This window comes from Halichoerus grypus, chromosome 13, assembly GCF_964656455.1.
Source record: "Halichoerus grypus chromosome 13, mHalGry1.hap1.1, whole genome shotgun sequence".
NCBI classification, from domain to species: Eukaryota; Metazoa; Chordata; class Mammalia; order Carnivora; family Phocidae; genus Halichoerus; species Halichoerus grypus.
Genome location: NC_135724.1, coordinates 45294164 through 45317874, shown reverse-complemented (window position 1 = coordinate 45317874; position 23711 = coordinate 45294164). Strand labels below are relative to the sequence as shown.

Here is a 23711-nt window from a genome sequence, read left to right as displayed (position 1 = left end):
CAAAGAGCAATTATAAATTATAATCAAGTCAACGACTTAAGTTGGCATCACCAATGTCAAAAAGCTAAGGTGGCGGGAAAACTAAAAATAGTTCTATTCTACCCCTAAGAATGATACACAAATAGCAAGGGGGAATGAGAGAGTAAAACACACGTAACATTTTTACTTAGAGCTCTATACATACTTTAGATACTTTTTGATTCTATGTGCGGTCCTTTGACTCATTTTAGTGATGTGCCCCCAAACATCCTGGTGCCATCCCTCCTCTTTACAGGAAAGCAAAAGTGGGGAAGGAAGAGAAAGACAGAATATGCCTCTTTAGGGGAAATTGGGTAATATAATCTGTGACATAATTTATGGGACATTAATTTCTAATGGCAAAATGTCCTCCAAAGTCAGAAATAAATTATGTCTCAAAATATAGTCAATAAAATGGTTATAAAAGAGTTGTATCAAGATACCTAAGAAATATGTAATGCATTATCTGTAGTCAATTTTTTTTTAATATGGGAAGATAAAAATTTGAAATGTTAAAATCAGGAATTCACAGAACCAAAATTAGCCCAGATTTCGTAGAAAAATCTGTAAGTGCCACCACACCACCATCCTCCTGTCTGGAAATGCTCTCTGCTGCCCGGCATGTAACACGCTTCTACGAACCCTCCTTCTCACAAGTCACTATGGTCCCTTTTTTGCTGGCAGTTGTTCTAAAGCCTTTCTTCGCATCTGCAATAAACTTAACTCTGTCACCACCCTTCAGATGATTCACGTGTGCCAAAATCAACTTACATTTCAACATATATAATAATCTCTTGGGCTCATGAACAGAGCAGAGTTCTCATCTCAAAGAACAAGTATTTTGTTTGTTTGTTTATTTGTTTTTAAAGAACACAGTGTTTAAGTGAATTGGTAATTTGGGTTGATTTGCCATCTGGAAAATTATTATCTCAATGCTCTACACAGTGCCCATTTCAATAGACTGGGGTTTTGACTGCTCATTCCTGGGGGAGTAATCACAGGATCTTTTTTGTGTGTCTTGTACTTTGCCCAGCACAGCACTGTGTCCAGGTGAGTGCTTAGTAAATATTATTTAGTGATGATAAAAAGGGAGAGGAGTGAGGAGGTAGAAAAAATGTGCATAAAAAGTCCTTTAACTGGTATTTTTTCTATAAAGAGGAACAGATCAGGTACCACCAAATTAAAAAGTACCTACATGCCTACATTTCCCAAAATTGATGCGATGATCCATCACATTTGACTTTGCTGGTTTCAGATATTTCACACACCACAACAAATAGGTGGTGGTTCAAAGATCTCCAACAAACTAAAACTAAGTGGTAAAATATCGCCAAATTAGAGAGAAAGTCCGGAAAATAAATAACTGTCCCAATTACGGCAAACTGGCCCTCACACCACTAAGGACTTGTTGGAAGGCGGTCTGCACACACTGAATATTCTCCGTTGTTTAGCATGAGATTCCAGTTTCTCATAAAACTGATAGCACTGAGGGAAATGTGGGTGCTAAGTCTGAATTTTAATACGATTATTTAAATGCTATGCATCAAGTTTGCAGGCCTGTTTGTTTTTAAATAAGAAGACACTCTGAATACTTTAAGTAGTACGCAGAGAAAAATGATAAAAACTCGCCTTCCCTATTATTCAAGAATATGGACACTTTACACGAATCCAGTATCAAAAATATCAAACAAATAGGAATGCATTCATGATGCTTGAGCTCTTAAAAGCTAAAGAATGACTCCGGTCCGTGCTTCTGACACTGTGGCTAGTTATTAAAATAAGGGTCAGTTTAAGACTAATAAAAAATGTTTTTGCTTCCACTTCTGCATTTACAGATAGAACCCTTTAGGGACTGAAGTCAGTCAAGCTTATTCACTTCTGCTGCAACTTTAGGATGCATGCTCCAGCCAACTGGCGAATTTGTTTTTAGGTCACCACTTAAGAGGGACCCTCTGGGGGGGTGGGTGCCATTATAGTCTACGATGCCTTGGTGTAACGAGTGCTAGAATCTCAGTCTCTCTCTCTCTGTGAGTAGATTTTTTTCCCAACCTCCACTTTCATGAAGAATTATTTCTTGCCCATTCAAAAGATGTTTATTTGTGTTAGGGGGCTCGGCTCCTAGAGTCAGTTGATGTAAGGAAGACTCTGGAAAGCTTACATTGTCGACCATTTCTTTCCCACAGGTGGCTACACTTCAGTAATTGCACATGGCCTCAGTTATGTAGTTTTTATAAAGTCCTTTGAGATCCAATCATAAAAAATAATTGTATTACTCCGCGAGCCATTCAAATCTCTGACTTCAACCTAAGGGGTTATAAATACAAGGTCCACGCCTGCAAGGACTGCCCTGCTCCCAACACCACTTCAAGAAGGACAACTGTTCTTTCAACTCAATTGTTGTGCTCCAAACTCCCCCAAAGGGCAGTATTTTTAAATATCCACAGCTCCCCTGCACTAGAACTGCAAACCCCATCCCAGCTGCAGACACCACTCTCTGTCCTTTGACCTAAAGGACGCCACTCAGACATGTGACGTCCATCACTACTGAGCTCACCTGCACCACCTACTTTCCAGCTCATCCCTTCAAGAGGTTGCTATGAAGCCCCGCATTTATAGCGTTCTAACCTGGGTAAAAGACTTAATTTTGGAACAAAGACACGATTATTATTACAAAAAATAAATGGCAGCTCTTTGTTTCCAATTTTGTTAACTTTACTTATAAATGGAAATTTAAAAGAAGTATGTTTTTCCCCGTATTATGTTCTCTGGCAGGTGGTGCTTTCCTTCTCATCCTCCCCTTCATAGGGTTGTTATTGCTATAACTTGGTTTAATAAAATTTCAACTTTGGGGAAAATGAAAAATTGCACTGGCTTAAAAGTGTTGGAGGCAATAAACCCATGGACTTCAATTAATTTCAAGTGTGGGATCAGTTTAAGGCCAACCAGCAGAAATTCTATTCTGTCCATGTAAAAATGAGGTTTCACCACATTTACTTTTTATAACCTATATAAAAGTCAAGTCAAAGTAATGAATATCTAAAAGCTATCTCAGTGGACTGGCAAAGACTATCTGTATTCTTGAAACTCATCTTACATATTTCTCTCTGTGCAACAAGGATCCCATGCCTGATCAAAGCTAAAATGTCAAACCACTGAGAAAACAGCCCAATTTCCAACCCATTTCACTGCCTAGAAATGGACCTCCTTCCAAGCCACTTTTGCATGGAAAAGCACTGGCAAAAGAAAGAAAAACTAAGAGATCATGTGGTTATAATTATTACCAGGCAAGGAATATTTCTGCAGCTCAGTGGTAAAGTAAAACTCTGTCGCTCCCTGCTCCCACTAGTGTCCATCGCAAAACAACTGCCTCATTAAATCTCTGCAGTAAGATTAATATGCCGTAGCTGCACTACATTTATAACTTGGTACTCTATAAAAAGCACATTTAATGGTAAGAGCCAGAGCCTAGATACAAAGTATTACTATAAAAACTTCTGGCAGCCAGTACACAGTGCAGGCCCTCTGTCCTTCTTGCAGGAGATATAAATGAGGCTTTTCCTGGTTAATTCCAAGCACGAAGCTCTACCTTACAAACCCGAGTCAGTTTTATGAGAGTGGCAGAAACACAAGATTCTGAAGATGATGTAAATATGAATGCAAGAAGATTACTTAACAACTAAGATTGGCAAGAGATGAATGAACCCAAAATACTCCACTTACACACACACGCAAACTTAAAACATGACCATTTCCTAACAGTCTGTTCTCAGGTCATAGCCAGCTTTTCACCAAATTAAACAACCATGGCATGAATTACTCAATCTTAAATCAACCCACATAATGCCAGTAAGTTCAAGAAATCGCCAACTAAAAAGTGCATACTGTCTTAAAAGAACCAAAAAACAAAAACAGACACTTCTTGACTTCATTGTGATGACGCGACCTCCTGGATCTTAATTACCTAAGACTATAAAAAAAGTAAATGTTCGAGAAAAAGTGGGCCCAACGCTACGCTACTAGTGGACTAGTAAAAATATAATGTTTTTGCTACTTGAGAAAGCTGCCTCAGTTTTCTTCCAAGGATTTTGTCTAAAAATAAAAAGAGCATTATAACTCAGTGTCTTATTCTCAGAAATCCTATGATGAATAAGTAAACAAATACTTTATACAAATGTAACTCACACTCAAATCCCCCAAATCACTACAAATGATGAACCCCAGGTTGACAGCCATCTTGTGTCAAATAATCATTAATTGTCTAACGTTGTTTTTAAAGTTCACATCTGTATGTATAGCTAGCTCTAGGGTTTACTGGCATGGTTGCAAGTCCCATGCCTAAAAAGAAAAATCAAATGTTATCTGTTTAAGGCAAATCATGTCCAAAATCATTCCTCTCGTACAAGGGGGTTCAAACTGCACTCACTGATGTATCTTGATACTTTTTAAGAACAGAGGAAAAGTTACCTTCAGGCTATAAAGAGTTAAACAGGGAACAGAAAGCCTTCCTAGTTTTCAAAAACCAAAGGGCGGGATCATTATTTTGTGCTTTCTGGGCTCTAGCGATGCATTCTAACTTGAAATCCCATAAGATGAAAACAGATTTAGGGAAAATAAATCGCACACTGTTATAAAATGGCAAGCAGGCTCTAATGAAGGAATGCAGCATTACCAGACTGTGCGGCCGTCTGGCCCACACCCGCCTGCTGGTCTGCTACCTCATTTTTTTCTACTGTCAAGAAAAGGTAAACAAACAAAACAAAACAAAAACAAAAGCAACCAGTGCAGGGGCAAAGGATGCACATCCAAAACCCAGTTCTCAGCTTGGAAGGACAGCACCGGCCATCCCCTTCACCCGGCAGGCACCAACAGGTCTGGAGAGCTCGGGCGGTCAAGGATAAAAATGTGCTTTTTACTTTTTCTGCCATGTTTATTTGCAATGACTCTATTCTCTGAAAGTTATTAAATTGTTTTACATAAAAAGAAAAAAAAAAACCCTTTTCCAGTACTTGTTCTTTTCTTTGTCTATAAAATCTTCCCAGACAGAATGATCTCTCTATTAAACAAAATCACGCTGTTGAATTTAGAATTTCCGCGGTGTTGCTTAATTGTTCTACAGGTCTATCGCGGTCCTTGAAGACCAAAGAGAAATATCACAGATGTACTATAATCAAGGAGAACATGCCAAACATGAATTTATTACCACTCTTCTATCTACAGTGGAATTCCTTGCAGGAAGATGCTAAGTGGGGGGGAAATTCACCTTGGGAGAGGTTAAAAACAACAACAACAACAACAACAACACACACAGAGAACCACACACACACTCTTTGGAACCAAATAAAAAGTTTCTCCCCTTCCGATCAGAATCATACCCCAATTTCTTTCTTCCACTTAGTCCCCCTTTATCCTTAACATAAAATTTAGAAGAGAGCAATTTGAGCACTCCAACTTTCATAAAGAGTATTTATCAATGCACTCCTGCCTTAAAGTCATTTAACTTTGAAACTGAATTACAATAGCTGCCTTGTTACACCTTCAGCAAACAAATGTTTACTAAGCACCCAGGCTCAGTAAGGGGCATTTGGCTAAGGCCCTGGAGATGTAAAGCCTAGGACCTTGTCCCAAGGAGCCTGCAAGCTGTGGAAGAGCTTCCCAACTGGCAGGTCAAAAGTGGGTCCAGTCAGGTGTTGGAGGATACTTTCATTCAGCCCTGGAAGCAGCCATGTACAGCTTGGGATAATGGGAAACTGTGGTCCTATTGCCTTCCCATTTACCCAAGTGTGCCATTCGAACTTAGCATTTTTCGGCATCTGTCATGATGTGAGAGGGCTGGCAAGCACGAGTGTGGGGGGAGGGGGGGTGTGAGTAAATCAATGAGTGCAGAAGGCGGGGTCAGTACTAGACAGAGAAGCCCACAGACCAGGGGCATTTAAATCACATAGGGCAGAGCAGGGAATTTTTGCCTAAAGAAGAGCAGCTTGGGCTACCTTTTAAAGGATGGGTAGCCCTGAGGACAAGTAGAAAATGGCTCTCCAAACAGAGGAAACATATGTAAAGGCACACAGAGGCATAAAACCACACGATGCCTTCCAGGAAGTGCAAGTTTTTCTGTGCTATTCAAATGAGGGGTGCTGCATAGAGTGGGGGGAAAGGGGAGCCTTGGCAGAGAGGAGGCTGGGAAAGCAGCTAGACCACGAAGGAGCTACTGTGAGCTAAATGTTCACATGCTAACCTCAGCACCAGGGGAAGGCACCCAAGGATTGAAGGAGAGGGACTGATCTCCGTTTCCATTTTAGAAAGATGCCCCATTGGAAATGGAGAGGGTAGTTTGTTAGGGTACCAGACCTGGAAGCAGGGAAACCAGTCTGGAGCCTATGACACGAGGCAGGAAAGGAGGGAATAAGGTGCAAACAGTCAGTGGCAGAAGAAAAGGCACAGGAACCACTACTTCGCGCTGTGTTTAGGCATGAGAAGGTGGGGAGCGGGCTGATGACTGCCGGGTACTGGCTGTGGTACAGCCATTCCTAGAGATGGGCTTGCTGTCTTGGTTCTAAAACAGGTGTATTAATCAAGGTTAATGGCTTACTTTTTCTCACTGTGTTTACATCCAGAGTTTGCCTTTTATCCATAATCCCACCAAAGCCGAAACTGGAGAGGGACCGGCCAGAAACACCACAATCACACCAGCTAACGTTTTAATCCAGTGCAAGAGATTTGCAAGGGCCCCCATGACACCTCTGGGGACTAAGACCTTTGGTGAGATTCTTTTTCCTTTAGCCTTATTTCGAACTTACACAAAGCCAAGGGAAAAAACAAATCCAAAATTTGACTAAAAATAAAAACGGCTATTGATTCTAACATCTCTTTCTTCAGAAATATTGCAAAATGTTTCTTCAGACAACTACAATCACAATTGAAACATACTTGAACCTAGGAGTTAGACGTTTGGATGTTTGGGAAAGGGTCTAGTTATTTCCTCTTTAAATGTAACAAATAAGCTACAGCTATAGAAGCCCAGCCAAGAAGCATTCACTCCACCCCAGCCAAAGAAAATCTGGGGCAAAAAGCCTTCATATTCCAGACATCATACTTTCTGATACTTCTACCAACTGTTCTTATTACGTCAGCTATGTTAGATAACACCAGTCCAATTGTAACAGTATTTCTGAATTCCACACTTAAAGTTAACTGTCTCAACAATTTACTGAAACACGAGTTTAGGCAGAAAGTGTTTTGTTTTGAATAAGAAACTCTCTCTCACTTGCTACAATGTAGCAGTGCTCATCTTTATATTTTGAGAAGATAAACTCCACTGTCATTCACAAAAATCAATCCAATATTATCACTCAATTCTCTTAATTAGCTTTCTTTTCTTTTTCTTTTTTTAATTTGGGAAGTTCCTCTTCTAAATTTTAAATGCTGTATTTGAAAGACCGGGACAATTGAATTTGTCTCAAGGTTGTGAAATTAAACACAAAATTTGGGACCTTTAATATCCTGTTAAATGTACTCATATCACCCAGGAATATGAAAACTTTCAGCTTTTTTGTTTGTTTGTTTTTCTTTTTTCCCTTTAGCAGCTTCTATTGGTTCTCAAACAAATTGGGGATCCAATTGTAATTATAATAAAGTAGAAAATGCTTGAAAACAAATTTAAGTTTTTTTTTTAACTTTCTTTCTTAGTTGGCACACAGTGGAAAGCCCCGTTTCTAAGAAGTGATCCCATTCAGGAAGATAAGAAGGTGGTTTCTAAACCACTGCTTTGGTACCATGACGGCTCAGCAAAAGAGGAAAAAGGAGAGAGAAAAATCCTACCAAATAGGTACATGTTTGTATAATGAAAGATCAGAGCAAAAAGTGGGGCTATGGCTTATGACTTACGAGCTATTACAAAACACAAGAAAATTTATGTATAACTGGAAAAAAAGAAATTCACTCTGTTCTCCTCTAGTTGGGCTAATAAATTTCAAAATACATGCAACCCTAAATGTCTAAGTTTCCTTCAGCCTGATAAACAAAGCAAGAAAAGCCACACAACCAAAAATAAACTATAAAAATAGATCATTATTGAATTAGTACCATTTCTGCAACACTTCCCTTAATGAATATGAAACAAAGGAAATATAACAGCATCATTTTTAACGGCACTTTTCATTTCCTAGAACACAATTCCTTAAGTTTCTATATGTGTTTAATTAATGTTTTTCTTTAGTTTTAACTCAATCTCTCCAAAAACCAGATTTTAAAAATGCACTTTTTTCCTACAGAATGACAACCTTGCCAAATGTGCATTCAATCTGCATGTATCTGCAGACAAGTAATAAAGACACCAATGCCATTAGCATAATCAATACACAATTTACAGAGCTACCCAGATAGAACTGAAAGTGAACGTGTATGCCATTATCTTAGTAACTATAAATTAATAGTCACTTGTGGAAATATGTTCCCGCTTATATTGTTTCAATCCTGACCTGTCAAGATAATGTGAGCATATGTTAAATATTTTATAGTATTTATGTTATATATAAAAATATATTAAATGATGATATATTATCAGATAATCTCCAAATATGCATAAAGTACAATCAACTAAATCAATCACACATCAGGGAGAATGGCTGATAAATAAACACCCATATTTAATCATTTTGCTTTTTCACCATGTGATTTAATAAGGAGATATACATATATGTGTGTGTGCATATATATATATATGTATATATTTCACAAACATAATTTTCAGTAAATACACGTGGGGAAGGAGCATGCATGTTCTCAGATGGTGAGCTAGAAGGGCCAGATCTCATCCTATTTTCCGAAAAGAATAACAAGGGATCTAATGTAATCAATCCTATTACTGTTGCTTTTAATTTTGAAAAATCCAATCCTTTTGAAACTTCCTTTTCAGCTAACACTACCAAAAAAAAAAAAAAAAGAAAGAAAGAAAGAAAGAAAAAAGTAAGTGCCATCTCTGAAATGCCATATATAAGACATCTGAATTGAAGTCATTTGTTTGGGAATGGTGATGTGTCATGCCCAAGTCCTTCCGCAGATGACACCAACGTCCCGCCAGTCCTTGGGGTAACCCATCCCCAACAGTTGTGTCCATTTCTTCATACCACAAAGAAAATTTGTATGAAAAAAGTAGCATATTTCAAAGAAAATGGACATTGCTTCAGGATGGTAGCATGCCAGTTGGAAATAGGAATTTGCTTCTCCACACAGTGTATTTAAAACAGCTAATGTGACATTATCAGGAGGCTAGTCAACCCAAAGTCAGACCCACTGTTATAATTTTGCAGGCACAACCATCACTCATTTTTCCCTATAACTCAGACTGGTGGGTTCCACCCTAACAAATCTCCTGACCTTTGAGCGAAAGTATCCAGAGGAAGACCTTTGAAGGTCTACTCAGCTTCTGTGAGGAGGTCTTCCTGCTGAGATTTTACCAGCACCTGGATCTCTCACACCAGCACCCCAGCACCACCTCCTCTACAATACCTCCCAGATCAGCTTTCTGAAGCGTGCAATGCTTTTATCAGAAGGCAAAGCCTTTAATCACACAATTAGGGATTTGTCAGGTTTCCACTGCTTTTAATTCTCTTTCAGGTATAACTGACTAATACATTTTTTTTCTTGTAGAAGTAACTTCCTCTGAGGAGGTGTAATAGGGGAGGGAACTGAGATCTCAATGCTTAAAGGAAAAGGGAACAGCACAGGAGAAATGTGGGGGCCAGAGGATTAATTATTTCCACCTCTTGATTTGGCTTAAGATTGGTTCTGGCTTCTTCTATTTGAAAATTATGAGATTAAAGACTGCCCATTTTCAAATCCAGAAGTCTACATTCTTTTTCTACTTCAGCCATGCTGATTGGATGAGCCTCGCTTTCCTCACCTATAAAATGCGAATAATAATACTTGACATAAGATGCACTTCAGATAAAATGAAATAGATACACAGCATTTTTGGAAACATTTTGGAAACAATAATAATAACTGACATAAGATGCATTTCAGATAAAATGAAATAGATACACAGCATTTTTTGAAACATTAAAGTTCCCAAATGCAAAATATTCGCCATAAATAGTGAACTCACATCCATTACCGGCCTTCTATTGTAGAGAATGTTTCCTAAAAGTTTAATATAAAAATTCGCACAATTTCTCTCAGGCCATCTCCAGAAGGGGAAATATTTTCACAGGACACAAAGAGTCCAGCTGGCCACAGAACTATGTCACCCCTCAGGACTTTGCAGAAGAGGAAAACAGAAAGAGGATAAAACGTGCATGCTTCCTCAGTGGCCCCGTGAATTTCATCCATAATAAAAGGCTGCAACTAGTTAGTAACTTGCTAAGAGCCAGACACATGTTAGGTACTTTACATTTGTTACCTGATACAACAATCTTGTGAAGTAGATTCTCACCATTTTATTGGTAAGAAAAGTGAGGTTTACAAAGGTTCAATGACATGCAGGATCCAAAAACAGGCCCGTCGGACACTGGGTCCCTCAGGTCAACTCACTGGGACATGTTGTTTGTACCCCCAGGACCAAAAGCCTGAGACCTTGACAGTTAAAACTAGAGCAAGGAAGGTGATCTCCCAGAGCAGTGAGCTCCAGATTTGGGCTTTTGTAAAGAATCTGAGAGAGGCAAGGAAAGTCACTTTTCCTTCCACAGTCTAGAATGTGTATACCTGGGAAAGGCAATTCCTAAAACTAGAAATCAAGAGAATGTGACTCTCCTCCCTTTGTGTCACAATGTCCTAGTGTGACTTGGAATGGTGCACTAAAGCTCTCGGGTCTAGGTCTCGGAGGCAAAGGGGGAGATGGGTGCTCTATGTCTTGACCCCTCAGAACATTCTACACCTAGCTCTTCTGAGACTCTCAGCCCAAACTACCACCGTAGCCCAAAACACCCTTCCTAACGTGTCTTCTAGAACATCTATTTTAAATGATCTCGAAGTCAAATTTCTTTTGTCACTCATTATCCATTTAAGGATATTCCACTCATTAAAAGCAGCCTCGTACAATCCTCTTGACTCTCTCCACTCTGATTTTCATTACTATTTCTTTCACTTCATTTAGCATTAAGGTTGAAGGGAAAAAGTATAAATGGCTATTTGAAAGTCATCTGATTGGATATATTAAGGTTTTAGGCTTGGTCTGAATAGAAAGACAACTTTATGACAGTTATAATTTCATGACAATAAAAAGAGATGGTAGTGCCCACACAGAGCATCAGCAGATGAGTGTGCAGGTCAACCAGCAGCCGATGGCTGGGTTTCTCAAGCCCGAAGGGACTCCCGGAGCCCAGCAATCCTTCAGTGGGGACTGGAGGATTTCATGAACTAAACAAAATAGAACCGGTGACCAAATGAGCAAGGGGAGGTCATGGAAATAAAAATAAAACAAAATGAACCGTTAGGATTTACTGCAGAAGAGAAAAGAGAAGTTAAGAGGAAAGAAATTTCAGACAATCTGCCCCAAAATAAGGGGCATATTTAATTTCACATAAAATTAAAGCAGTGGCTAGCCATAGCCAGACACAGACTGGTAGTTAACAACAGATGCATTCCTGTGTTCTCCTTCCATCTTCACACTCTGTACTTGCAAGTGCTTCTAGACAACACTGAATTCCACTCAGAAGCCTCGAAGAAAACACTTCTAGATAAATGTACTGATGAGTATGGTGATGTAGAAAATCATCCCCTTGTTCAGCTAATTCCTTTGTAAACCCAAGCCCAGATTTACCTTTTTAATTTAAGGATTATTAATAAATCTACTATGATTAAACCTTCATAATGATATGTGAATTATTTGTCTCTAGCTCCTCTCCCAAGAACAATTAGCCTACCTTTGCAAATTAGCATTGGCCCTTTTGCAAAGAACCTCAAAGACACAGACCTGACTTACCAAAAAGATGGCAGAGGCTCTAAAATTAATTAGCTCCACTTTATATTTCCATTATCTTTTAATTGGAATTTCTACAGGAATTTTTCTTTCAGAACACTGTCTACATTGGCAAAGCAAAATGGAGCTTGGAACCAGGCACTAATTTGACCAGCGTGTAGGGGCTAGCCATGACACACTGAACCTAGCAAAGATGTCTGCAAGGAACCCACCCAAGACAGGCCTCTGAAAAGGCTGTGTGCAGCTACACAGATACCTAGAAATCCCTATTCCTGAACCACACCAAAAAAGAATTTTCTAGAATAGAAAAGGGTTGTATACCGTGGGAGGAAGAGCTTCCTCGCAAGACAGAAAACCTTCGAGAGTAAGAGTAAAAACCATTGACTAGGTACTTCTTATTTGCCAGATACTATTCTAAGAGGTTACATGAATTAACTCTTAATTCTCATAAAGGCTCTATAAATTAGGTACTATCATTACCCTCACTTACAGATAGAGAAACTGTAGTCCAGTGATATAATCACTTGCCCAAGGTCAACCAGATTAGAATTTCAACCCAGGGTGTCTGGCTTAACAGCCATGCTCTTAACCACCATACAGACTGACCCACTAACTAAATGTTTGCTGAGCACCTACTATATTTCTAGAAATGTGGTTACGTACTGGGGACACAGGGGTGGGAGGGGACTAGACAAGACCCTGCAGCCAGTTTAATGGGAAAGACAAAACTAAAAACTAAAAAGAATGATCAGAACGAAAAAAAAAAACTTTCTATGTCAGACACAAAATCTGTTACTTACAAGGGAACGCACTGACAAAACTGAAAATAAACAATTTTAAACTTCTGTATGACGAAAGAAAAAAAATTACCACCCACAAAGTCAAAATGGGGAAATATCTGCAACACGTAAGTCAGACAAAGGACTAATTTTCCTATTAATATGAGCTGCTTTCAAACCAAATGATAAAAGAGCCAAGGAAATACAAAGACAATTCACAGAAAAATAAATACAAATGATGTATAAACATAGGAAAGGAGGATCATGATTATAGAAATGCTAATTAAAATGTCAATGAAATACCAGTTTGCTGTTTCACAAGTCACATTAGTAAAGATAAAGTATTTAAACACAGATCCTCTCCAACCCTGCTGCTAACAACAGTGTGCACTGGAATTACCTCTGTGGAAGGCACACTGGCAAGATCTATCAAGATGTGACATGCATGTTCCCTATACCCCGCAATCCCATTTTGGGGAATTTATCCCATTTATATAATCATACATGTCAGCAAGAATGTGTATATGCTTATAGAAGCAACATCTGTAAATAGTAAATCAAGCAAACAAATAAGTAAATAAATAGAAACAAGCTGATGGCCATCAGTAGGGGAAGGGTGGAATGATGGAACACCATGCCATGGATAGTACAGAGTTGCTAGAATAAAAGAGAGGTCCTCATGGTTGGTATGGAGGGGCTTCTTGGAAATATATGTAGGGAGGGCAGCATAGAGAGCTCTCACTTTTGTTGGGGAAGGAAAGATACCCAAGATACCCACATGAATATATTGCCATCTAACCATGGTCCAGTTTACTGTCTGAGGACATTACCACTAGAATCCTCATCCTCTCAAAACAACTGTGGAGCATATTTAAAGAACAGTTGGAAGAGGCAACCCATTATTATTAGCCTGTCCAGGGTGTCAATGCATCTCACTCAGACTTGGCTTGGAGAATTACGTGGATGGTGGCTCGGGCTTCAAACATCTGCTCACAGACTGTTTTGGGGGGACTTTGTGAAGAGTACTATTATGAATTGAAACAACAGAAAATGTCTAAAATATGTGAGTTGAAAAGTTTGGGTAGGTAGACTACTTTTTTACGATCTTCCATTTTCTCTGTGTAAGTTTTCAATTACAGAATGTACTATACAGAATATACAAACACAGAATCAGGTTGTTGATGTATTGTCATATTCTAGTGTTTACTGAGCTCCTCGATGTGGAAATTGTGCTAAGAATTTGCAAAGATCATAAGCAGAAACATAGTGCACAGTTTGAATACATTTTCCTAAGTATCTATGAGGCAAAGTGGAGGAGAGTTGTTAAATTGTCTTACGATGCCAAAATGAGTGCTTTTATCCAGTATTTAGACAACATTATAAAAATGAAAAGAAATCCAGATGTTTGCAAGAATAAGTAGATCTAATGATGAAAAACTCAATGGATGTAATTAGGGTAGTTTACTTAAGAGTGGAAAAACCAGGCCCATGTACAAAGGATGGCCTGAACTTACACACAAGTTAGCCAAGTGCAAATAATATAAAAGAGATGCCACTTTTATGAATTGAAAGCATACTGTTGCTGCAAAAGTAAGTACAGATTGGAGTTAAACAACATCATGAGGAAAACAAAGAATCATCTCAGTAAATCTTCATAGACTATGAGCTTCATGAAACCCACAAGCAACTGGGTCTGACTTGTTCCTTACTGTATCCTTAGCACCTGACATAACTGATGCTCAACTAGAAATCCTATAGAATGCATGACCATGTTCAATCGTTTTCCCTCAAAAACATATTAAACTTGGGGCGCCTGGGTGGCTCAGTTGGTTAGGTGTCTGACTTTGGCTCAGGTCATGATCTCAGGGTCCTGGGATCCAGCCTCCTGCTCCGTGCTCAGCAGGGAAGCTACTTGTCCCTCTCCTTCTCCCTCTGCCCCGCCCCCTGCTCATGTGCCCTCTCTCTCTCTCAAATAAATAAATAAAATCTTTAAAAAAAAAACATACTAAACTTCAGATTTGATTGGAAAGTGCTTCCTCTATGATCCTGCCCTGACCTCACTAATATCTGTGAAATGTGCTCATAACACCCAGTACTTTCCTTTCACATGATGGTAAGTTATTAGTATCAATTCAATTGTCCATCTAATGTGCTTCCATTGCTTGGTTGTAATTCCTTCATAGCATCCCCAACTCTGAGCACTCCTAGACTGGTAAAAGTTGAATGTGTAGTAAATACTTGTTGATGAAACAAATGACTAAATTACTACATTTGTTTGTGTACTTGTACATTTGTTTGTTTACCATCTAGCTTTAGGTTATGGGGATTCAAGAAAAGAAACACAGAGCCTTGGGGCGCCTGGGTGGCTCAGTAGGTTAAGCGTCTGCCTTAGGCTCAGGTCATGATCCCAGTATCCTGGGATCAAGTCTGGATCCTGGGGTCGAGTCCCACACTGGGCTCCCTGCTCAGTGGGGAGCCTGCTTCTCCCTCTCCCTGGCCCCACCTCATGCGCTCTCTCTTGCTTTCTGTCTCTCAAATAAATAAAATCTTAAAAAAAGAAACACAGAGCCTTGCTCTCAGAGGGCTTCTCAACAAACCAGAAAACCAACTTAGTGCTATGGTTTCTATGGTATGTATAGAGGGATTAATAAAGAGAAGAGTCATTTTAACTTGGGTGGGTCAGAAAGAAATGAAAATAATATTCAAGTCTTTATTATTGTACAAAACTGACTTGTGAATTCACAGTAAGCCTACAGGAGATTCAACATGAAGCCATGAAAATCATTAAAGGTTTGGGCCATGCTGCTATATGAAAATGGTACCAGCATCTGGGCAAATGGATGAACATGAATTGAAGATGACTAGCCAACATAAGTCAAACTAAATTAAAATGCTGTCCTTAAAGCAACACACTCTGACCTTGGCTCAAACATCCGTACTGCTGCAGGTTCATACCCATCCCACTGCAAACTCCAGGCAAACGGACTTGGTCACACACTCATGCATACATACGCACGATTTCTAGTCCAAAGCGGCTGCGTCTGTTAGAGTTGCTCCCAGTGAGACATGACAATCCCCTAGTGAGCTGAATTGGTCACTGGGCCCAGGCTCTCTTCTAGAAACTACCAACTGCTGTATGGAAATTCCAAAACTTGGATGGAGTCAGATTCCTTATAAAAGCCCCAAGGGTGGTTCAGTGTGTGATATATGTGTTCTTCTATATTAGCTCCCTAAACAAGGAGTCTGGACAAGAAATCATAGTGGAAAGTAAGACCATCTAACCTCTGTTGTTTGGTTTTGTTCCATCACCTGCAACTCAATCAAGTTCACAACTTAAAAAGCATGCCTGCCCCATTAATATGAATTATTGATCAACTTGCAAGAATTACAATTTCTCAGTATGAGAATCTACAATGTTAGAGATAGAAGGGAATCAGAAGTCATCAACACACTCCTTCGGCAAGAAACAAAGTGATTTTGGTTCCTTGGAAGTTTACCAAGCACCAAGTATAAGTCAGGCACCTGGCTGAGCACTCTCCTGGCTGAGGGACACAGATGCAAAGACAGAGCTAGGGAGCCATCCCGGGGGTCCGCCAGCCCATCACACTCAGACTGGGTTTTAAATATGCAAATCAGCAAGGATAAAAAACAGTTACATTTAACAGGAGCTATAAAATGGTGTTATTATCTTGTAATGGTTTTATTTTGAAGATTAAAAATTTGGTATAATGATGCAATACTTATGTAAATGACCTATATGATTTTGGAGGAGGCAAAAGGGATTTCATGTTGATCATCTTTTTCTTCGGTCAGTTACACTCCACCATCACCATTCATTCAGCACTCACATCTTTGAACATGAAGACCATCAAGACACCCAATATCATTATCTCTAAATTGTCTTATGCTTAAGATCTATGATTCTGTGAAAGTTTATTTCAAAGCATTCACCTGTCTCCCAGGGGAGAAATAGTCAAACCTGTGCTATGGACTTTTCAATACCAACTTGTTTCATTCCTTAGTGTTCTATTCCTGAATATTTAATGGAATGAGTTCCTCATGACTTGTTTCACCTCAATTTTATATGGCAGGGATTCCTAACTGAAGTTTGGTGTTGCTGGTTTTTTTAATATCAGCATCATACATATTCTCTAAGAGCCTTCAATTATCTTAAAAGATGACATATATCTTTGATTTTTTTTTAAAGATGAACTTTGACATCACACAGTTAACTTTCAAAAATGTTATCCAGATCTTTTAGGAGGAGTAAAAGATATTGCTAAGTCAATGACCTAAATCCAAAAGAGATGGGAATATTCTATATATTGTGTTAAGTGGTTTCAGTTCAAGTGAGCATATTTACCTTTTAATTATAAGTGGAAACATTGCTCACTATTCTTAAAAATTATAGCTCACCAACTTTTCGTGCCAAAAATGTTTTGAAACTCATTTTATCTAACTTTTTTAACTGACTTAACTTGTTAAGAAAAGGAATATATCATATATATGAATCTCTTTCTCCTCACTTGCTTTGCTTCCTTCCTAAATTAAAATTAAAAAGCAATGGAAGATATTTAAAATCTCATCCAGTTTTCTAGACCATAAGCTTCCTAAGAGCAAGGCTTATGTCTGCTTGGTTCACAACCTAATTCTCAGAACTTAGCACCAGGAACAAAATAAGCCCTGGGGCGGGGGGGGGGGGGCGGGGGAACACTTGTTAAGTGATGAAATGAGCCCCCTCATTTTACAGAGAGGAAATCCAAATCCTAGAGAACAGAGGTTAAGTGGCTTGCCAAAAAAGTGCAGCCAGCGCATCAAAACTCACCCCCTTGCCCTTTCTACTCTGCAACCATCTCCCTACTAGTACTAATATCCAAGTCATGATACTTATGACCATAACTAATTGTTTCTGTTTTTATTCTCTACTCTTTCCAGGAATTAATATGCACTCTCTTGAGCCCACAATTTGTTTGTTTTTTTAACCTTTGCCTCTGCAAACAGTCCATCTAACTTTTCATATTGCACACTGACAGCCCCAACCACCCTACATAATACGCAGAGCAACTTCAGATTCCATACATTAGCCAATGAACAAAACATTCCAGTGAACTCATGATAGCCCAACCTCCCAGCCAATAGCTCTGTGTTGGCTTCATTGCCACTTAGTGGAGTGTTCTTTGTGAATACTTAATTGCTTTTTTTTTTAATTTTTAAAATTAAGAAAAGACCAAAGTGTGATACTAGTGAGGGGAAACATGTCTAATAAACTCAAAACAACTGAGACAAGCTAAATCATTATGAATGCTAAAAGTAATTATTATTTACTCTTATTCATGCACTTACGAGACCTAATCTGGTTTTACTGTGAAGAAAAATAATAATATTATAATATTAAAGGATACATATGAAATGCTAGAAGTTGTTTCTAGAAGTCAATATAGAGTTTAAAACACCACAATGTGTGTTAGATCCCTGGTCACAGCGCCCCCTGTAGTACAGCGATCTATCATTCACCTTACCACCTCCTCACTTGCCCTGTCTTCACAAACATGTTCTGTAGGAATACATGGGACCATCTGTACTCAAGAATGAGAGCCATGGATCTCCTTCATTCCCACGAGGTAAATGAGTTTCCATCTTGAGACACCTCTCACAGTACACTGATGGGATAGGAAACTTTGGAAAAAGCCAATTGTGAGACAGAAAGGAGAAGATGGTAATAAAAATAGTGAAGTAATGATACTCAATGGTAAAGTGATTTTAATTTCTAAAAGGAAATTATATTCCTTACAACGATACCAATGTCTATTAGGCAAAATCCAATTCAATCCAATTTTTCCCTCAAACACTGATTAACTCATATGGATTTGCCGAGCAAAATGTATGTCAAATAGAACATTAGAGTATATTTGTGTGTGTGCATACCACTTACGTGTCTATCTCCTACTGACTTGTGATAACTGAGGCACTGAAATCTTTTGTTTTAAAATATATAACAAAATATTTCTTGTAGCCAAAATACCAAAATGTGATTCTGACGAACGGCACTATTATGAAAATAAATATTCTGAATGTCAGTCACTTGACCATATTCAGTTTGACAGCTATGCTCACAAATAAATAGTACATGCTTTCCAAAACAAATCATCTGCATTTGAAAACAAGACTTAAAATGCTCAATACATTCTCAAACACATATACATGCAAATGACAGATTTACATACAGAGTTTTCCTTTCAGGATTTTAAAAATCATTTGCTATCCTATGAAATGAAAATATATGGTGTCCAACAATAATAATTTTTAGGTGCATATGCATTTATCTTTTTTTGTCAATCTCCTAAGAAGTGGGAGTTTCTAGACAGTCATATTTGAATCCAGATTTTTTTTTAATGACCGAATTATAAACCTCTACAATCAGACATCTAGAGTAGAAATGCCAACTGTAGTGTGTGCTGCCATAATAATGATACCCCCAAGATCAGCCCAGTGCTTGTAGCTGTGGCAGGGTCCCCAGGCAGCTGGATAACTGCTGCTTGATCATTATCCCTGCTAAAACTGAAGCTACTGAAGTTTTAAAGAATTCGTATCTTACTGAATTTCTTTCATCTCTAATAATTACTAAACTGGCATAATTACTTATACTAGAGGTGGAATGTGATGCATGCTAAAAGCCCAAGCTGCCTAAAATTAAAGTTTAGGAAAAAAAAGCCACGATTCTACTTAGTTTTCAAAGATTTATCTTGTGTCAGGCTTTTATGCCAAGAGTTGCATAATTATTTAAACCATTTAAAAGCTTTCCTTACACTATTTGATTAATACTATAACAGAGCTATTTAAATTTACTAATGTTAACTTTAATGTTTAAGTTTTAATTGCATTATAATAACATTGTTGCGGAACGTGTTTTAAATCAGACAAGTACATTTTCACTACAACAAAAAAAGGTATGCAGTCCCAGCTAGGGTAACTCGTAATCCCCAAACAAAAAACAGGAACATATTTCATATTTAATTGAAATGGGATTAGAAAGTTGCACACATCCCCTCCACAGAACTAACTTTAACCTTTGACAGCACAACAGGAGTCAATGGAGAAAAAAAATTAAATACATCTGGGAAAATACTTAGCCAGAGGTTTGATTTGGAATATCAGCCTTCATATCAAAATTTCATTCAATTCAAAAGCATTCTTTAACATATACCTAATGACAACATTTACATTTTTAACAATCCATAAGGCTACTAAAATATGATGCAAGTGTTCCAAGTCTTAAAATTATTTTCTCCTTTAAAAGTAACTAAAAACTCAACATGGTATCTATTAAACCTAGCCATAAAGAATGTATTCTATGGCAACCAAATTAATGACATTAAAACGAGCAATGTGAATTCTGTCAGATGAATTAATAAAGCAGTAATAGGAAAAACAGAACTTTCATAAAATTCTTAATTGATCTTGGTAGAATTGCTCTTTTCTACTATCAAAACCTCTTTCTCCTCATTGCATGGTTTTACATCAAAATGAAAACTCAAGCAAGTATACTTAATATTACATTTCAACTTATGTCAACAAGTATTTCACGAGAATTCACCAGACTAGTCAATTCTCACAGACTTTCTTTAAAAATAAAAGGAGGGGAGCAAAAATGTTCCTATATGATGAAAAGAAATCTCCTACAAATATGCTAGAAGACTCGCAATGACCCAAAAAAGCAAGTAAAAAGGAGTACAATTACTGGGAGCAAAAAGTTGAAAAATTCTGCCATCACTATTAGATGTAACTGCTGTCAATAACGACAACGGATTTTAAGGGATATAGGAATACCCTGGCAAAACAAAAAAGAAAACATTATTAACAGCTTGCTTTATACAAAGCTGCTAATCTCAAATCCCTTTGTAATTTCATTTTTACATGTATGCTTTTATGTTCAATATCCTATTTTTTACCCTTTTTTGGCTGGGTAAATAAAAGCCAACAATCCACTCATGCATCAAACAGATGTTTTTGTTTTTAAGGCCAAGTGGAATCTTATGAATTTTTGTGCCCTCCTTTTAAGAAGATGCTGCCAGACCTGCTAAAATCATGAAATCCAGTGTTTTGGAAAAGACTCACTGGACCATCAGTTCTGGAACTTTGACTAGCACTCGTGGGATTCTTGCCAACTGTAATTGCTGTTTTTGTTTATGTCGGATTGTCTACTGATTGGACTGTAATCAATTTAATGACTTCAACATCTAGTCAGTATAATTTAGAGGTGGTAGAGGGAAGAAACAGTCACTGCTTGATAGATGAACAGAAGAACAAGTACAACTGTCTGAAGGGGGTATGGATATCAAACACTGAGCTTCTGCTGTGTTTCCAATAATCAGGCTTTTCTAGCATCCAAATCCAAAAGTAAAAGCATACATTGCTGTGTGTTGCACCATTAATAGAGCGTTCTGCCCTCACGATCATGAAAAAGAACATATAGATAAAGATAATATAGATATCTTCTTAATATTTTTTAAAACTCACCTTAGTTATTAAAAAAGGTAGTCATGTTTAGCTTATCTAAAAAGAATTTTGAGGGAAAAGCTACATAGTAAGTTTTAATTAAAAGCAAACTATGATACTGTCTTAATGCAACTGTCTTTTCACATAAAATTCAGGGCTTTTTTTTTCTTTCTATGGCATCATTTCCAAAACCCAAACTGAATCTCTAGTGGTAAGGTTTTTTGTTTTTTTTTTAAGAACTGCAACACATGGAGTATAAGAGAACCACACTTTTTTAAATATACATATTTCACCTGTCTACCTATAAGAAAATATATTTTGTCTTTGAAAAACAGGGGGAAATGTGTTTAAGTAAGGACGAGAGAGTTTAACATTTCTATTCAGTTTAGGGACTAGTTCAAGCTCCCTGAGATGGTTTTTTTAACACCTACCATTTTGAGAGCCTTTCCAGTAGAAAATACAGCCTAATAGATAGGTTTTCTGACTTTCAAAAGGTTATGGACTTAAAATCCACTGCCTTTTCATTCAAACTCTATAGTTTACCTTTCTTCTTTAAATTGAGGGCTACATTTTTGCCACTTCATTATATTTCTAATAAATTACTTCTTTAAAAAAAAAGCATTATAAGTACAAAAGAAGGTAAATGGGAAAAAGGAAAAAGGTCAATCATTAAGTGTGATAACTTCAAAATGTGCCAAGTTACAAAGGGTTAGCTACTGTGACAGCCAAGTTAAACAAGGTAATTTGGGGGCTCTCTTTCTCCCTGGTTCCCACCATTTCTCTCTAGAGGCCTCTGGTACAGGTTTATGAACACCTGAGGGTCCAGATATCCTAACTGTGTCTTGTGTTTAACTTGGCCATTTAAATGTCTAAGTGCTCGCCTCTCTCCTTCCAGCTTTATAACTTGGCTCTTGCTGAATATATCACACCTTCATGTAGTGGACCACTTTTTCCTTCTTCTGGTGCTTTTTAGAGTAAATTTCAAAAAAAAAAAAAAAGAAAGAAAGAAAGACCCTGTTTTTATCAGGTAAAATGGCCGGAAAACTTCCATCAGAGAAGCACCACAAGAAATAGACTAAAGAGCCAGCAAGAAAAACAGAAATAGGTCACAATTGACCAATTTGATGCAACTGATTTGCTGCCTCGAAAAACATGCTGCCAGCAGAACTCTGTTCAGTCAGGTGATCTACTCAAATACCAGGTCTACTCTAACGAATGGAGATAAATTTCCAAGTAACACAAATGGGATAGAATGGGTGACTCGTTTAATTGTCTGACCATCCTTGCCTCTGAAGACTGGCTGTAACTCTCTTTCATTAAACAGAAAGGGTTATTCTGAAGATTTCGTAGTGTAAGGACGGAGGAGTAAGTTTCACGACTCAGTGGGCTGACGGACTTTTGATGCTAGCGCTTTGAGAGGTAGAGGGGTAAAAGAGTTTCACGTTTCAAAATATAGTTCACAGTTTTCACAAACGGAGAAATGAATCTTTTGGTGTTCAGCAGTTTCAATGCACTTTAGAGGAGGTAAGGAGACCAAGAAGGGCATGCCCCACTGCATCCAGAAATCTGGCACCTACTCTCAGGGAGGTGGGTTATTAGGACGATTACATTAAAGTTTGCTACAAACAGAAAACCTTGCCTAATTTTTAAGTAAATCTAATTCTTCATTCAAAATACTAAATTTATGAGAATACACAAACCAAATTCAACTATTAGTAGAATTTCCTGGTAGACCTTATTTTTAAGCATTTGGTTGAAAACAGAAACTCCAAACTTAACTGTCATATTGTTTTAATGTTTTTACCTGCCTTATGTAAACTACCCCCTGAGATATAAGTTGCAAATTATGGTATCAAAAGTGACAGCCATATCAGAAATATCTTTTAAACCTTGTTTGTTAAAGAAATAGTATGGATGTAGGAGACAAGTTGGAAACTGAAGGCAGAACTTCATGTTTTATTTAGAAGGGCACATTGCATTTTCATGGTTTCCAATGCCTCCTCCAAGTTGGTATAAAGTAATCTGTGAGGTTTTGAAACACTGTCACTCATCTAATAGGATGAGAATTTTTATTTTAGTGAGCACACTACTAATCAGTTCTTCATAGAAGAAGAAACTCAAATCAAGTCTGCCTTTCTATGCCTGCTGGTAGCAAAGCGTTGCTTCTTGCTTATTATTATGGTGATGCCAGAATATCTGTCATAATAACACCTCCTTGGTTTCTCTATGATCCGAGTGTGACCTTCCAAACAATATAATGTACAGAATCCACACACTCAGAAGACTTCTAAAACCCATTTAAAAAAAAAAAAAAAAAGGAGACCCTTCCAGGAAGACACGGGGAAGTGAAAACAGTGAAGAAAAGGCAAGATATTTAACAAGAGCCACCTAGAATGCCACTCTACTTCTCCAAAACCGCTACTAATATCATAATTACTCATCTGACATGGCTCATCTAAATATGTATTTTTCCAGGTAAATGCATACCCTGAAGAAAAACAAAC

At 37.9% G+C, this 23711-nt stretch overlaps 1 protein-coding gene across 7 annotated transcripts in view; it reads right to left on the bottom strand.

Annotated features, from left to right (window-relative positions):
* ZNF521 (zinc finger protein 521) overlaps window positions 1-23711 on the bottom strand; it is a 272111-nt gene that overhangs the window by 244619 nt on the left and 3781 nt on the right. The window lies entirely within an intron of this gene.